Genomic DNA, 18,293 nt, shown 5'->3' on the forward strand with positions numbered 1-18,293 from the left:
ACAAAACAACTTTTTTTTGTTTTTCGATGGTGATAAAAATCCCTCCAAAATAGTTAATTTGTTTAATTCCTAAATTTTAAATCTTCTTTCTTTATTTTCCATTTCAGGTGAGTAACCTTTAACCATCGAAGACAAAACTGCATCGCAAAGTGTGTCGTGAGTGTTATTTTTGTTACATTATCTTATCTCTCCGCCGATATTCGCGAACCTCGAAACTGACGATTTGCAATATTATTTTTGAAGCTTGAAAAATTGCGACACGATGAACACTGTAGCAAGACATGTTTACAAGTTTTAAGCATTTACAATGTGTAGAATTGTAGTTCTCGTTCGGTAAGCCGTTTACGTCATTTATTTGATCATACCCAGTTTTGTAGATGACAACCTAATGTCAATAACATTGAGCAGTCGAAATGTGATAATTGATATACGTCAAATATTCCTTTGCTAAGTCTGCGGTAATTAAAATCTAAAATCAACTTGTTTCTATATCAAATTTAGTGCTATTATCAAACGTAAGTGGTGGAAACGAAGGCAGTGTAAAACGGGTATTGAAAATTGGTTTGAAGAAATAGGTCAAAATTATAAAATATCTATTTCTATTTTATGCATTAGAAGGGGTTGTAAATAGGATATACCTTTTTTATGTGTAATGGATACATTGTAAAATATTCATATTACAATATGGAAATTTTAAAAACGTTATAACTGCAGCAACCTAATTCTAGGTATGTCCGTATGGATGTTTGTTAGAGTATACTTAGGGCTAATTAATTTTGTTGTACCAAATCCCAGCTTTTTCACAACTTTACCGAGTTTTACACAGCCGAGCACTCAGCTAACAAAGCTTTTACCGAGATTTCAATAGAAGTGACGTTTGTTTTGCTGAAACTCGGAAATATATCGCTGAAAATCAGTAAATTAAAGCCGCATTGCATAGCTATCAGTTAAAAAAAATTACTGACTCTTCAGCTGTGCGAAAATTACCGAACTGAATTAAGTGTGTAAAGACTTCTTTTTAAAAAATGGGCCCATGGTATAAAGCGATTTTTATTCAAATAAAAATGTCCCGTTAAATGACAACGGCCCCTTTCCAATTGTCGCATAAAAAGTCGTATCAATGCGCTACACATCAAAACACAACTGCAGATGGTTATTCATTATGCTGTTTCACGACACGCTACAACCCGAACGGCACATGCACCATGTTGTGCCGCTTGTTGCCTACCCAGTCGGGCGCAGTCGATTTTCTTGCCACATTCAAGATCGGAACGCAAAAGTTCATCCACCAGCTACCAGATGGCTTGTTAGTCATCGTTTTTCTTGTTTTCCTTGCATGTTTTCCATTCTATACATGCTTCTGCGCAGTTGCGATCGCTGCGATCGACAATCGAATGTCGACTTCACTGACAGTAGTGTCTGTCGTCTTGAGTTTGACGTTTCAACCCTCGTTGAGAGGGAACAAAGATGTGTGAATGAGGTGTACGGGTGTATAGTTTCGCAAAATATGCACCAGTGGTTTGCGCGTTGGTTAGATCGCGGACGGATTTTTGGTCGGTTTGGTTGTGAATTTGAGGATTGATAAAGTAACTTCGAGTGTGAATTGCTTCCGTCATATCCGTTCTCGCGTTGACCTACGGGGCGGTGCATAGTTAGTGGGTATTTGAGTGTAACTCGCCATATTTTATTGGAGGCGCACTTAACTCGGTATATGAATACATCTGGCGAAAAAGAAAAGTGTACGAAGGCACGAGAAGCAATAAAATGATTAATAATTGAGTAGTGAGAAGAAAATTCAATGTCAGATTGTGTGTGCTGCTCGGGCAAAGTCTGTTTCTACTGCTGTTTGTGTGCTTGATTCCAGTGCTGCTTACACAAGTACTTATAGAGGAGCTACAACTGTGCGCGAGAAGATGAGCTGAGAATCGTTTTGATAAGTTCTTTTCGAGTGCAGTTCTTCGTCGTAGGAACCAGCTAGAACAATCATCCCGAAAACCAGTTGTCTGAGTTATGTCGGCAATTGGCTGCACCCTGCTGCACCTTCCTGGCACCTGAATTTTGTTCGTGTCGTTTTAGTTTCTGTGTAAAGTTTCGTTTCGGAAAGGTATATGTTTAATATTTATGTTACTTATTGATTTTTTATTTACACTGTATGTTCCCCATTTCCAATTCACAAATAGTTTTGAAACTAGCAATCTTTAAAAGAGTAACATTCAACATACGGCATAATAATGTCCTGATCGGCATACCGGAAGTTGAAGGTCGCATTGGTATCTAGCTTACTCATTCATCACTCGGGTGACTAATAGTTGTGCAACAACCGTTACTCGTATCCTGAGCCGTAGAGCGAGAGAAGTAGGGGGTTGCTGAAATTTTCCGACTATTCCAAATGTCGGCGAGAAGAACAACAACCAACAACAAAATTGTGAAGGCCATTCATTGTCCGTTTGTACACTACAAGACTAAGGCAGCTGATCGATTCACCCACAGTGGCGGTGGAGCATGGGTCAGCGGTTGCGGTCTTCGTACGTATCTATTGGGGGAGAGGGGTCAATGCGCCACCCCCAAATAAATATCTTATTAGCGATATTTTAATAAACGATATCCTTTCTCAAACTTTTGTATTATCGCAATCATAATGTTTTGAAAAATATCTATTCAAAAACGTATAAAATATTCAATCGTAGAAACCATGAAAAAATTCGCAAACACCTCACAAAACGAATGTACCGTGAACAAACGATCAATTTCTCGGACAATTTTGTTTCTCTCAGCGCGTGTCTTTAAAGATTGTTCAAATAATTTAGAATTATATTTTTGTGTTCGATCTAAAAATTTGCTGCATTAGGGCAAAAAGTTAAATTTGACGAAAAATAAATTATATTGTGGACAATCGATATATCTGAATTTCTACATTTACTTAAATCTACATTTACGTAAATGCACATACATATTCACTACTATAATCGTGAAAAACTTGTATAGTTAAAATTTACTTGATGGACGTTTTACTTTGTTCAGAAAACTGCAACCCCTTTTGAGATAAGATACCTTTTACCCCGTCTACCCCCATATAAATATTCACAGATGGGTGTTACAGTTTTTTAGATGTGTTGCCTCCGACGAATTAATTGGTTATGGGTGAACCGAAAAATAGCGCTCGAAAAGCCCACAACCACGCTGGGAGGCTCGCGATTGTTATGTCGATATGCTCAGTGAACAGTCGCAAAAATATACGACGAGCGTGTTGAGTTTAGCAAACTGCCCGATTGATGGAAGATAGCGACTGGTCTCGAGAGAGGTTTGTTCGTTAAATTATCAGCTCTAGTAAATGCTCTATGGTGTATGTAGGCCAACAATTTAATATGTGCAAATAAGTGAATTTACCCAGTTTGATAAAATACCGGGCAGGAAACCTCTCTTAAGATTTTATTTATTTTGATCAGTCCAATCGGGAAAATTTCGACTAAAAAGATCTTCTACCGAAAAAGTTTCTAAGGTTGCAAAATGGTTTTGAAGGGATTCCAGAGTGTCTAGAAGTTTCCAAGTATACATAACATAAATGTTGAAAATTTAAAGATTCGAAGATTCAAGGAATTTCGAAAACTCAAGTACTTAAAAATTGAAGGATTCAAAGATTCAAAGATCCTAAAATTCAAGGATTCAAATATTCAAAAATTCAAATTTTCTAAGACGCAAAATTTCTAAGATTCAAGGATTTAAAGATTCAAGGATCCAAAGATTTAAAGATTTAAAGATTTAAAGATTTAAAGATTTAAAGATTTAAAGATTTAAAGATTTAAAGATTTAAAGATTTAAAGATTTAAAGATTTAAAGATTTAAAGATTTAAAGATTTAAAGATTTAAAGATTTAAAGATTTAAAGATTTAAAGATTTAAAGATTTAAAGATTTAAAGATTTAAAGATTTAAAGATTTAAAGATTTAAAGATTTAAAGATTTAAAGATTTAAAGATTTAAAGATTTAAAGATTTAAAGATTTAAAGATTTAAAGATTTAAAGATTTAAAGATTTAAAGATTTAAAGATTTAAAGATTTAAAGATTTAAAGATTTAAAGATTTAAAGATTTAAAGATTTAAAGATTTAAAGATTTAAAGATTTAAAGATTTAAAGATTTAAAGATTTAAAGATTTAAAGATTTAAAGATTTAAAGATTTAAAGATTTAAAGATTTAAAGATTTAAAGATTTAAAGATTTAAAGATTTAAAGATTTAAAGATTTAAAGATTTAAAGATTTAAAGATTTAAAGATTTAAAGATTTAAAGATTTAAAGATTTAAAGATTTAAAGATTTAAAGATTTAAAGATTTAAAGATTTAAAGATTTAAAGATTTAAAGATTTAAAGATTTAAAGATTTAAAGATTTAAAGATTTAAAGATTTAAAGATTTAAAGATTTAAAGATTTAAAGATTTAAAGATTTAAAGATTTAAAGATTTAAAGATTTAAAGATTTAAAGATTTAAAGATTTAAAGATTTAAAGATTTAAGGATTTGAAGGTTTAAAGGTTTGATGCTGGCTGAGAACAGGTTTCTCATTGAAATCAGTATTGTGTGCATGTATTGTTTCGAAATATAAATTTAAAATCATTTTGTCTTTTCTAACAGGGTGTTGGTGGTAAACAAATATCAAACAGGGGTAAACGATGGTGATCAATTTTCGGAAAAGGTGCATGGAATGAAAAAGGTTGAAAACTGCTAAGTTACACAAACGACCAGTTCAAAGCAATTTCCCTACCGTACAGCGTTTTTGTTTGTAAACATTTCGGATTATGGTCGAACCTTAGAACACCATGTGAGTGAGTTGGACGTGATTTGTGCGATAACAGGATGTCCGGGTGAAGTTTTTTGGAAACACAGTATACATTTGTTCATTCGCATCAGTTAGCCAATCTGGGGTTCCTTTATTGAACAGATCCAATCATACGTATACGCATAAATTTGAATAGAAATTCGTGAAAAAGCCATATTTGAAAAATACGTTATGTTAAAATAATACAGACCAACTGGAATAGAATAGAATTGCGTTTTGATCGCTTTGTCGAGAATAACTGCGTTTTTCGAGTAGTTCTAGTTTTTCAACAACAGTAGTTGATATTAACATCCTGGTATTCCAAAAAGACTTATCTGACGGGTGTTGCCCCCACAATCTTTCCGATTTTAACCCACCTGCAGTACATCCCAACTCTCGGATCATCACCCGCACTTCCAATTTATGATTACCCTCGGCCTGAGCCACGAGCCCCGCTGATGGTCACGTTATCCAACGCCAATAGTGTTCTCCGACACACAACCCGAGCTCTAGCTCGGAACGAACCTACACAGACCTATTCAACTCGATAAAGAAATCTACTGGGGCAACTACTTCGGCACTTGCTGCTGCTGTGCTTATCGAAGGCGTACGCTGCTCGACACTACCACATAACGGCGCCAGTTGTACATAGCGGCACGAAACGTAAAGGCCAGCCAGCAATAGTTGCCCAGTCCGGTTGGCATACGACTAAGAGCTATCAGCAGCATTACGTCACGTCGGCGATGATCACCCGCTACTTGTTCAACAATGCGAAGACGCGTGAGCTCACCGTGCGGTCACGAGAAGGTTGCTAATTCCCCCGATTTACTATCGAGCTACGTGTTACAATAACGTCACATGGTACCGTATTCTTATCTGGACTAGGCTAAGATTGTTTGGAAGATTTCTCCTTTAATTTTCCAAACATTGCTGCACTTGATTCGCAATAAAGCGTAAATGTTGTAATTCAACACCCTAATTGTAACCGGCTGAGTGCTCTCACTCCATCGACCCAGTTCCAGAAGCCATACTCTGGCTATTCTTTCACTTTTTTAATATCCATATCGCTTTCGAAGTGCATTCGGTTTCGGCTTTTAAATACATTTAAATGGCCAGACTCGAGCGCGGAAAAGCTCCTTCAAAAGGGGTATAGATTACGCGTGATATTCATACATTGCAATTAAATGCTACAGTGACTTTTGTTTTTCCATGTTCCGGAAGACGATGGTTTGCTATTAAAATTCGCGTGTACCGTGGAAGTGTTTGTATGCTACATAACGAGTGATATAGATCTTTTATCGTACTAAACAATATCGCACCACGCGAAAATATTTAAGAGGTGTAAACACCTGAAGAGGTACAAGAGGCACGAAGAGGCAGTGCAAAAAATTTATTACTATCAAGGTCTCCGCTAAGTTTTGATGTCCCTCAGCTATGACCGTCTCCATTGTCTCTTCGTTTGAACTTCGTCAGATGGTTGGTTGCACATCAAGTGTCATAAAAAGTTGCTTACAAAAGTAAGATGACACCAACCTTTGGCACAATAGCACAGTGCATCAATCGTCATACAAATCAACTCTCAAATACGAAGAGAACTACACAGATCGGAGGTATGGTGAATTTGCAGGGCACTTTTGTTGCCGTCATCCAACCTAAACAAATATTTAAAAACGTGCTGAATTTTAATAGGAGAGTAATTTTCAACAAAGGTTTTCTCAATCATTGAACCTTAGATGAAGCTCATTTCTTGATATTATTCAATTCCAAGTTGTGTTATAGGCTTAAGAATCTAGACACTTTTATATGATCGCCAGGATAATGGTCATGTGATCCGGAACTATCAACACTAGATCTCACGAGCTTCTTGGATTTGCTTACAACATCGGTATCATTAGTGTCGATCACGGAGTAGTGGAAGAGTGATGTCGAAGTCGTTAGTGAAGATCTCATTTTGATAGTTTAGTTTTAGATAGTTTTGCACACCGGATTTTTATATCGCACCTTCGAGCGCCATGATAAATTAGAGCGTCCAATGATCTGCTTTAATTTATCTAACGTCTGGCTCATTCTGGCTATTCTGACGTTTGAGTTTGACTAGCTTAATCTGTTTTGTCGGGTTAGCATTTTTCTTTAGCATTAACCCTCTGCTGTTCAACCCTACCTTTTGACGAGTGTGTGTGTGTTAACCATCCTATCGCCCACTAGCTGGTAGTGATTTACAGAAAAAAGATGTTTGCATGTATTTAAATATATTCATGCAAATAACTTGGTTCATGCATTTAGGTAGGTGTTAGCTCGATTGACTTTCCGATGACCCATTTCGTGTACAGCGCCAGACATGTTCCGAGGTCATCGTTTCATCAACCAGCGCCGCCTTAATGTAATGTTTATATCAACTGGATTTTAACATTACAGTAAAACTTTCGATTTCTTCCCGGAAGGAAGAAATCGACGCGTATTTAGTGTATTTAAATACACTAAATAAATTAATGATTATAAATGATAAAATTCACTTATTCAAAAGATCTTCCATACTTAACCTTCCGGCGAATGCGCTGAGTTGTATGATATTAGTAGTACACATTTGGAAACTTATTTCTCAGCTTTGTTGAATCGAATATTGTGTAGTAAGTGTCTCATTCCCTCTTGTACAACTCGCTTTCCGCTGCTCATCTCTTTCGGCATTTCGACGCCCTCGGTCGACCGTCTCATAGAAGAGATTTATTTCATCAAATCCTCAATTTCCGTCGGAATTCGTATATGAGACGCTTAAGGGATTCTACAAGCTTGAATATCAACTACATGAAGCAAAAATAATATATAATATAAATATTTTATAAAAAATCCCTAATTCTATAATTAGTTGGCTATCTGACGATTCTAATGCAGACGCTAATGATGTGACCATCAAAACTACGCCAGAAAACCTTACTTGAGCCTCTTTGACACCAGTTTGGCCTTACCAAGCCGTAACATGGGTGGCGTTGTGAGAGCTGTCGAATAGGAGTTGAGAACAGTTTGAAACAACATCTGATGTTGTTCCAAATGTATATGATCGAGACACTATGTCTTGGATCCGCTATCGAGCCTAGTTTGCATACCGTACATAACTAGACTCACTGTTCACTTTTGACGAGTTACGGGAAATTCATTGCAGAATATTCAAAATTGAACTATATGTTGTCACCACTACTAGAACCTTTTCACAACGCTAACTCAGCTAACTTTTCTTCTGATTTGGGCTGGTATAAAATATAAGAACATATTTTCAAATAGACTATTGAAAAATAAAAATCGAGACATTTTTTTCCGTTAAAGAGGATGTTGCTAGATCTTTTCCTTTTTTAAAACATATTTTAGTCAGTAAGCAAGCACACCAAAAGAATAAACGTACAGTAGTAAACTAGCAAATTTAGTAAATCGAAATAGGTGTGTTCGAAACTATTTTAATTAAATTGACAATTATTGCGATAGACGCCATGGAATGTTTCCGGTAGTAGCATATTAAATATTTCGATGGACTGGAATAGAAACTGAATCTTTAATATTTGAAATATAGCTCAGTTACCACCAAATTAACCCTCTGTCCAGATCTCCTCTTTTCAATAGTATGATTTTCCTAGCTCCCAGTGTTATTTGGAAACTGAACTATATAAAAAGTAATGAAATAATATTAATTTAAAAATGATCACACTCATCGACGTCTTGATGTAGGTACTTGAACGAGGTACCCACAGTTGGATTTACTGCGCGAAATTCTCTTTCGCCTTTGCCTCAATTTCAAACTTCCCGAAGAGAGTGGATCTTGGTGACAGTCACCTGTTGCATTCAACATGACTCTGACGTGATGTGACTTCCACTCTGGAGCTGATAAGGTACCGAATTTCTCTTTCAGCCGCCCGCTGCAGAATAGACGCTATTTCAAGCCGCTACATGAAAGACAGACACTCTTCGGCTTTCCCCTTACTTGTCCGCATACGACCATAGATTTAACAGGGTTCAATTAGACGGTAGACCCCCTTCCTATGGCTATTGTCCGGACAAACCAACCTAGAGACCGAATTTCTGTTCCCTTGTCGTACAGGACGATGAAAACAGAAATCCCTAGGTTTACTGTTTAGCGCTATATCGAGAACTGTAGGTACTAAAATATATCAGCCGCAAAAAAAGTATTACGGGCCTCGCCACTTGCTGTATCAAGCAAAACACTGAAACTGGACGTTTAAGTTTTCATGCCAATCGTGGAACTCTAATGATGGTTATGTCCATAATATCCTTTTCAAGGTTCGCTGTATGCGATCATAAGTCAACGTGTTTGACATATTCTAGTTGTTTTGCAATTAATACTAGTGATGAAATGTATAGTGCTCTGATCGACACATTAATCACCACCGTAAACGCACAACAACTGGGAATGTATCCCGCCTTCTGCAAGGAAGAAAAGCTTTGATTTAAGAACTATATATCGGTGAAAAATTATGTTGAAAAGTTAGTTAACCCTGTTTTCGTTATTTTCTTTAAAACTGACAGGAAAAATACACGTGAATTGCATCGTGCATGCATCTCACATGTTTTAATCGATATTCAACGTTTCAATTGCCCATCATCATCAGCTCAGAAACTAATTTGGGACGTTGCATTGATGTAATATTTAAGTAGTACAAGTCTGCATATGCACAATGTAAGAAATCGCCCAACGATACGATATGGAAGAAGTGTTAGATATGACTCTCTGCTCTGACGAACGGACTCGTGCATAACGAGCTAACAGAACATAGTAATCTGATTGTAAATACAGGCGTCTTTCATCATTGAAATATTTCGCTAGATATCATAACACATCGTTATCCCAAACCTATGAACTCGAACCTCTACGAAGAGGACTTACGGGTTAGATTCTATGTGTATTGTCCAACCATTTGGATGAGATCGTGAATATGTCAAACTTACTCATAGCAGAAGGATACCGAGTGATTCATCTGTTTCGGGTTACACTTTGTTCTAGAGAGTGGAATGCCAAACTTGCTCGACTTGAAGCTAGTAGTCCTAGATCGAGTTCAGTTCCATGAACTTAGCATTTCAAATACTATTTACCTTTGTATGTCCTTGTCTTGGATTACTGGCAATTCTTCGATCGAGCATCGCGGCTGACTTCTTTACTCAAGAACCAGTCCTACCATTGTCGATTAGTTAAATATTTCACAAGATTCGTTCTTTGTCTGCATCCCAACATGCCAACTATTGGCAAAGTTTGCAAACGCATTCAAACTACAAAATTCCAAAAATGTAAAAAAAATTGTTGCAATATCACATGGTTACTACGCAGCATGCTGATTGTTAATCGTGTGGTCTTTGTGAATACGATTACGGAACCATATCACTTGATAGGAGAATTGCGTGTCCGAAAGTTTGGTTTACCATATATCCAGGGAACTGAAACTTAAAAATTTGTTGTTTTCCATAACCCAATGTGGATAAAGCTTTAGGGTCTAACAGTAGCGTTCAGTATTCCTGCGGGAGTTGAAAATCTTGGTTGTTTACCCGATCAGAAACACATAACAGAAATATTTCAAAACTATATCTCGCATTGTTACTTGTTATAAATTTCTGTTATTTTAACTACTAACGAGACCTAATTTATAACACAATATGTTTCCAAAATTGTGTTCTGTTATAATCTTGTTTTTTTCATTTTGATCGGGTAAGGTAACGAACAGTTTTTTGGAATGAGTGCCAAACCAAACGCCTCCTGTTTGGAAGCCTTGAAAACGATAATGATATATGCTCACAGAAGGACAATTTACTATCTAGTATGACCCCGAGATCTTTGTTGCAGGCTTCCCGTTTTAAGTTGGAACCTAGCAGCAAATAATGGAATATGATAGGGTTCCGTTTACAAGTGAGGGTGATAGTAGGGCACTTTGATGCGTTCGGCACCATTTTGTTCAATTGACACCAATTAGCGAAGTTTTTTTTATTTATTAACAGATTAAGGCCGAAGTGGCCTGTGCCGTATACAAAAGATTCCTCCATTCCACTCGGTCCATGGCCGCGCGTCGCCAGCCACGCAGTCTGCGAAGGGTCCGCAAATCGTCTTCCACCTGGTCGATCCATCGTGCTCGCTGCGCGCCACGTCTTCTTGTACCGGTCGGATTGCAATTGAGAACCGTTTTCACCGGGCTATTGTCCGACATTCTGGCTACGTGCCCGGCCCACCGTAGTCGTCCGATTTTCGCGGTATGACAGATGGGCGGCTCCCCCAACAGCTGATGCAACTCATGGTTCATTCGCCGTCTCCATGTGCCGTCTTCCATCTGCACTCCACCGTAGATGGTACGCAGCACTTTCCGTTCGAAGACACCAAGTGCGCGTTGGTCCTCCACGAGCATGGTCCAGGTCTCGTGCCCGTAGAGAACTACCGGTCTAATCAGCGTCTTGTAGATGTTCGACCGAAGTGTCTTGCGGAGGCCAAAGTAAGCACGATTTCCTGCCACGATGCGTCTACGAATCTCTCTGCTGGTATCATTGTCGGCGGTCACCAGTGAGCCCAAGTAGGGGAACATGGGGAGACTTGACCAAGCGCAAAATTCTATTTTTGGCTATGGTGTTTTCTATTCGATTCTGAAAAATTTTTCAAAAATATTTTTACACTTGTTTCGATCCCTTAAGGTAACTTTAAAAGTTTGGAATGAAAAATCCTTTCCTTACAGAAAATATTACGTGATCAATAAATTTGCATTAAATGATGTAATTTTTTATCAAACTTTGTATGGACATATCTACTCGACTACTAATTACTAATAATGTACTAATATACCATCTTAATCTTTGTGAAGCAGTGAAATGATTATACATAAATTGGAACATTGGAATAGTTATTACTAGAATTTGAATGAAATTGAACGTAATAACTAATGTTGGGGAGACTTGACCAAGATTTTATGGGGAGACTTGACCAAGTGGCAATTAGCTGAAGAAAGATACAAAATTCCTGATATTTATTATGCTTTGGGTATCTACTGTTAATGTTAATCACGCCATAATAATCCCACCTCAAACATAAGTCTTTATATTTTAGTATTAGTAAACAAAGTTAGTAATAGTAGGACTGATTTCGTGATGTGTGAACATGCAATGCAAGCAGTACAGTTAATGCTTAAAAAGAAATGCATTGTAAAAAATCTAAATTTATCAAATGCAATCCTTTTATATTTTTTACTGCTACCTAAAGATCTCAACAATATGGAAAAAAATAATTAGAGTATGTTTTATGTCATTATTTTTTGTTATGATTTTTAAAAAATCTCTTGGTCAAGTCTCCCCACGCCTTGGTCAAGTCTCCCCGCAGTGGGGAGACTTGACCAAAAAAAACGACCTCTGAAAAACTTTTGTAACTTTTCAAAAATTAAATTAAAAATTCTGCAAAAAATCATGAAGACGCACAATAACTTTGCGCATTATATCTCAATGACTTTTAATGGATTGAAGACCTTTTTAGAGATTTATGCAGTTTTAGCTGAAAACCTGGTCAAGTCTCCCCATGTTCCCCTACACGAACTCTTCAACCACCTCGATTTCGTCTCCACCGATGCAAACTCGAAGCGGGCGGTTCTCATTCTCTTCTCGTGAACCTCTTCCTATTATGTACTTTGTCTTCGACGTGTTGATGGCAAGTCCGACGCGCTTGGCTTCTCTTTTCAGTCTGATGTAGGCTTCCTCCATCTTCTCAAAGTTTCGTGCAATAATATCAACGTCATCGGCGAAGCCAAGTAGCTGAACGGACTTTGTGAAAATCGTACCACTCGTGTCGATCCCTGCTCTTCTTATTACACCATCCAGCGCGATGTTGAATAACAGACACAAGAGACCATCACCTTGCCGTAACCCTCTGCGTGATTCGATGGGACTCGAGAGCGTCCCTGAGACACGTACTACGCACATCACCCGATCCATCGTCGCCTTCACTAATCGCGTCAGTTTGTCCGGGAATCCGTACCCGTGCATAATCTGCCATAGCTGATCTCGATCGATAGTGTCGTATGCGGCTTTGAAGTCGATGAACAAATGATGTGTGGGCACATTGTACTCGCGGCATTTCTGCAGTACTTGACGAAGAGCGAACACCTGGTCCGTGGTAGATCGTTCGCTCATGAAACCCGCCTGGTACTGCCCCACGAACTCTCTTGCAATTGGTGATAGTCGACGGCATAGTATTTGGGAGAGTACCTTGTAGGCGGCGTTCAGCAGGGTGATTGCTCGGTAATTACAGCAATCCAGCTTGTCGCCCTTTTTGTAGATAGGACACACGACACCTTCCATCCACTCCTCCGGTAAAATCTCCTCCTCCCAAATCTTGGTAATCACCCAGTGCAGCGCTTTAACCAGTGGCTCGCCACCGTGTTTTAGTAGCTCGCTTGGTATTTGGTCAACCCCAGCGGCTTTATTATTTTTGACCCGGCTGATCTCCTCCTGAATTTCTTGGAGATCCGGAGCCGGTAGTGTAATGTCTTCCGCGCGTGTTCCCAGGTGCGTTACCTTGCCATTCTCGTCGTCTGCTGCATCGCCGTTCAGGTGTTCTTCGTAGTGCTGCCGCCACCTCTGGATCACCTCACACTGGTCCGTGAGAAGATTCCCGTTTGTATCTTAGCGAAGTTATCGAGCTGCTATTACAGAAACTAGGAATCATTTGGATTTCAAATTCTCAAGTATAATTTAAATCCATCGGGGTAGGAAAACTTTAACTATTCAAAGAGAGATTGACGTCATTGATGTAAATTATAAATAGGAGAAAACCAAGGTGCCTTCCTTGTGGTGCACCAGAGGTAACGGCAATTATTTCAGAGATACCATCTCCTATTTTCACTGAAATTTCCCGACCAACGAGATACGAGTTTAGCCAGTTGAGAAACATTCCGTGGAAACCGCGACGCTTGCGTTTCGCTATAGCGATTTCGTGATTAATGTTATTGAATTCAGCGGATAAATGTTAATTGCGTTCGTTTGATGACTTATCTCCATCTCTTGGATGATGTAGGACGGTGTTTGTTGAACGCTTGGGAAAGAACCCGTGTTGATAAGCGGATATGTAATGTGAATAACAGCGTTATCTATGTAAAGTGATGAAAGCCTTGATGTTAGTACCACAACTACAGATACCTTGTGAAATCATCAATTTGCGAGCGAATTTATGTGCGAAGACAAATTTGAACTTACCTGGAGTATCCCTCCCACGTTTCACAAGGTAATATTTACGACTGTACGATTGAGGATTCTCTCGCATGCAGCTTCACATAACTGCCATTTGTGCCACATGAAATCTTTTGGTCGAATCACGCCCGGATACTCGGGAACAACGTTCAAACAAAACGGGATAGCGCTGGTTGCTCATTTCAAGTGGAAACCGAAACATTTCAACGCGAGACTTGATCATAAAATTTGGTGTTTCGCAGAGCTTCGCCCAGAGGGCCAAGAAAGGATGCTTATTGAAACGTATAAGGTGCTTAATCTACTCAAATCAGGACGAACGCCAGAAGAGTGTTGCCAAAATACTGCACCTGGAAACTTTAACCCACGCTGCTACCGAAATACCGGTACTGAGTCATTATTGACGAAACCTACATAAAATCGGAAAAAAAGTTGTTGGTACAGGAACATTTCTCGATTAAGGACTAGTATGCTGTGAATGACCGTTTCAAACAGAAGAAAATGTCAAAATTCGCTTCGAAATTCCCGATATGGCAGGCGATATGCACTTGTGGCAAATGCAGTGAACCATTTGTGACCAAAGGCAGTGATATTTACAAAACTGAGTGTCTTTAAAAAAGGCTTTTGCCACTTTTGAAACAACGCTATCAACAACCGTTGCTTTCGCCCGATTTGGCTTCAGGCCACTACTCCAAAACCGCTGTGTGGAGTTTGTGCCGAGGACATGAACTCAAAAAAATATCTTGAACTCCGTCCGATCCAAACCTACAGGTCCATCATGATGTGCAAACTTCGGAGGACTGAAAAAGCCAAAGGACGCAATGGAAATGTTTAAGAAATGGAAAAAACTTAGAGCAACGTGCCGGAAAATGTAAAACTTTGGTTTCAATATATTCAATTCAATATTCAATCTAAAGTGTCGCAATAGTTATCGACTCATCCTTTATTCCTCCTGATCACGTTTAAATCTTACAAAATAATAAAATTGCCCAACTTTTACCTTCATCTTCAACCACTCCTAGTCCTACGCCAACATACCAAAAGCATTTCAATTGCTTCTATATTATCTACCCTACTCGTTGACTGGCTAGCGGATGACATACAGCATAATCGCTACATTTTGATTCGCATGGGAAACCCAATCATATGTATAACAGAAGCATTTCGTAATATTCGGAAAGCTACAGAGCCGGGAGCTTCCGAGCAAGCTTGAGACTAAAACTGAAACGGTGGTCGCCGTACCTATAGCTAAACCACGTCGTTGCGTCGTCCCATAAATCAGAAAGTCGAGTGGCAGTAATCTCCCGACATTTAATGCCGGTATTAGTGAAAAACGAACTCCAAACGGGTTAATTCAAATGTCATGATCTTGTGAAAAGTTTATCGGAAACATGGCGAATTGTTTTATTTTTCTTCTCCTGCACCATAAACCTGCGTCTCCGTCCAGCTGAACGGGCATCCATTTAGAAAGGGCTTGAGAATGGACGGAAATCGAGTAGGAACATAAGCGAAGACGATGTGATTAATCATTAGTACGATGTGCGTGTATAGTTGGTATTTAAAAGGTAAACTCTTGTGCAGCTAAACTTTGCAATCACACAGAAAGTTTTAAATCCACTTGACAACTTTCGACGGTACCTTAGGTTTTGCGGACTTATATTCGTGAATAACGAAAATCACGAACAAATTTGTGAAGCGTTAATCCTTACGATATATAAAAAAATATTTTTTGCGAGTTCACGACGCTACACCAACCACCGCAGATGTCTTGGCTCACGTGTGCCGTAGTATCAATCAAAGGATAACTAACAGCTGTTAGCATCAATCAAAAGACTTTGCGGATGTCAATCTAATTTTGAATTTTCATTTCATTTTGCTCTGAGTTCGAACGACTGACGCGTTCAAATATCTGATCTATATTTTGCAATAAATTGTCTCCAAGCCATTTCGTCGCCGCTCATTTTCAAGGAAAAAATGCAACTTTCAAAACGTTTTGTAAACAAGTGGGCGACAACGCTTTGCTACCGAACAAAAGAGAAACGGTACTTATTATTGATTTACTTTTTAACTTTTTTTTTTGAATAACTCAAATCTGTAAATATTTAATTAGACGTGTAATATAAAAGAGCTATTTCAAAACTCTGTTAAAGAATCACTTCAAATATCATGGACTCCAACAAGCCGCCTTTTAATTCTCTACAAACTATATCTCAGAAATAATAATCCTGGTACTTTTAACAAGGTTCTCCGAGATTATGGTTCGTTAACGTTGTATAAGCATGCATCTTAACATGCAAGCAATAAATTTATTCTAACTGAAATAGTTAAACGGTGAATTATGGAAAATTATTCATTGACGAACCGCTCTTCAGGTCAGCTTATATGTCAACAGTTTTCTCAGAAAAACGCTGGAACAAATTCACCGTGACTAATTGAGTGAATGCTCAGCGCACTCGAAATGCATGTCCCAAATCGATTAGTATTAACTCACATCTCGATGACTGAAGAAAATTGTGATCGTCACAGTCAGATACAACAACAAGACGATAGCTTTGTGCGAATCTGAACATCTGAACAACGGGTGTGACAGCATGTTATGCTATGCGACCTGAATAACGCTATTCGATACATCCGAAAAATGCGCACACTCCCCTTTTGAGAAAATGGTATGTAGGGTAAAGTGCCTATTTTCACCATATTAGGGAGGGTGGCTCACTAATTCATTAATTACTCGACCTACAATTAATGGATGGATGCGTGCAACAGCTTTGCTTCGTTGTTAAGAGACAATTTAATAACACAAATGCCCTGAAAGCGACGAAATGCTCGTGTTTAAGCGCAACGAAAACTCGAATCGAGTGCCACTATTGTTGCGCTACGATTTGACTCAATGCGTTGAACAAAGATAGCAAACTCTGTGCTAACAAACGGCTTCAAATGGGTATGGTGATAATAGAAACATGGCGAAAATTGGCTCATCACCCTAATATGAAATTGTACACGGACACGTGTTCCATTGTATTTACCGGCGATGGTGGACTGGACTGACCGAGAGGCTTTGAATGATTCTTTAATGGACACGGGAAAAGTGAAGGGATATTACGTTTACTCCACATCAGTAACGGCGATGATCCGTGCCGGAGTTCGATCGACTGATGTGCCCTCAAAAAGGCATTCATCATGTTTCCTACTGGCGAACATTCCCACAGCAAACGTGGCGGATTTAATGCACATACATGCCGGGATGGAGCGACCGGTTCTTCGAACGTAAACAGCTCTGTTTTTTCGCCTGCTCGCTTCTGTCTGCAAGTTGCAACCTTTCGGCATTTCGCGATCGGTGTCCGGTGCAAAAATGCTGTTGCATGATTGTTTTTATGTAGCAGAACGAACTTGGAAAGTGGGCTAAAGTGCCGGTAATTGAAAATCAATAATAAACTGGTACCATCCCGTCGTCTCGAAGCCCCAGGGTGGGGATGACCTGTAATCAGGTGTGGTGGTTCGAATTCGGTGTTCTACTTTTGGTAGGAAAACTAGAACTTTCGCCTAGGGGGAAAGGGGATTCTCCACATCGATAGCTGCATAGAAAATGCACTTTGCAGGTTGATTGGATAAATTACCGAACAGTTTAGGGCTAAAAACGCTGAATGCGGTGTAACTTTTATACTTTTCCTCCATCACTTTTAAAATTCATGAAAAGTTATTTAAGGATTGGAAAGAGTCTACGAAGGAAATTTACTATTTTATATTTTTTTAATTGCCATTAAGCTCTACTGTTTAGATTTGTTAAGCTCAATACATAGTCTTCATTGTGCAAATTTCTCATCGTACAATAGCCAATTTTCAGGATCAAAAAATAAGTGTACCAGTAACTTTATAACTTGAGATTGTGCATGATGTCACCAATCTTCAACCTTCACATTATCGTTGTTTAAAAAAGAACGAAAGGGTTAGGCGGACCCGTAAGCAAAAACACTTACAGGGTCCGGAACTCGGAGTGTAACCAACTTCAGACCGTTCGCGCAACTGTTGCACTGGCATCAGCTGTCTATAAATTGGTCGAATGACAGTTCAGAGTATTGTTTACAAGCGCACAAAAGCATTTTGCCAAAAAAGAGCGCCAAATAATGATAGAATTTAAAAGTAGAAGTGGCTTCGCTTGGCCGAAAGCGGCCAAACTCCGTACATCGTGTTTTTTGACGAGAACAATTCGTAAACTCTCAATACGATGGGATTTTTTAACCGCTTTTCAAATGAGAATTTGAGGAGGCAGCACCCGAAAC

At 38.6% G+C, this 18,293-nt stretch overlaps 1 protein-coding gene across 4 annotated transcripts in view; it reads left to right on the top strand.

The window, feature by feature from the left end:
- The window catches only part of LOC131681580 (trafficking kinesin-binding protein milt), a 316,121-nt gene that overhangs the window by 221,741 nt on the left and 76,087 nt on the right, over positions 1 to 18,293 (top strand). The window contains exon 1 of one of the 4 annotated variants that reach the window (XM_058962443.1): positions 1,452 to 2,104. The exons of the other annotated variants lie outside the window; for them this stretch is intronic. The gene's annotated coding sequence lies outside the window, so the exon portion shown is untranslated. Of the gene's footprint in view, positions 1 to 1,451; positions 2,105 to 18,293 lie in introns of those variants that run through there. 4 annotated transcript variants of the gene reach the window in all.

The sequence above is a fragment of the Topomyia yanbarensis genome, chromosome 2 (assembly GCF_030247195.1).
Source record: "Topomyia yanbarensis strain Yona2022 chromosome 2, ASM3024719v1, whole genome shotgun sequence".
Taxonomy (NCBI): Eukaryota; Metazoa; Arthropoda; class Insecta; order Diptera; family Culicidae; genus Topomyia; species Topomyia yanbarensis.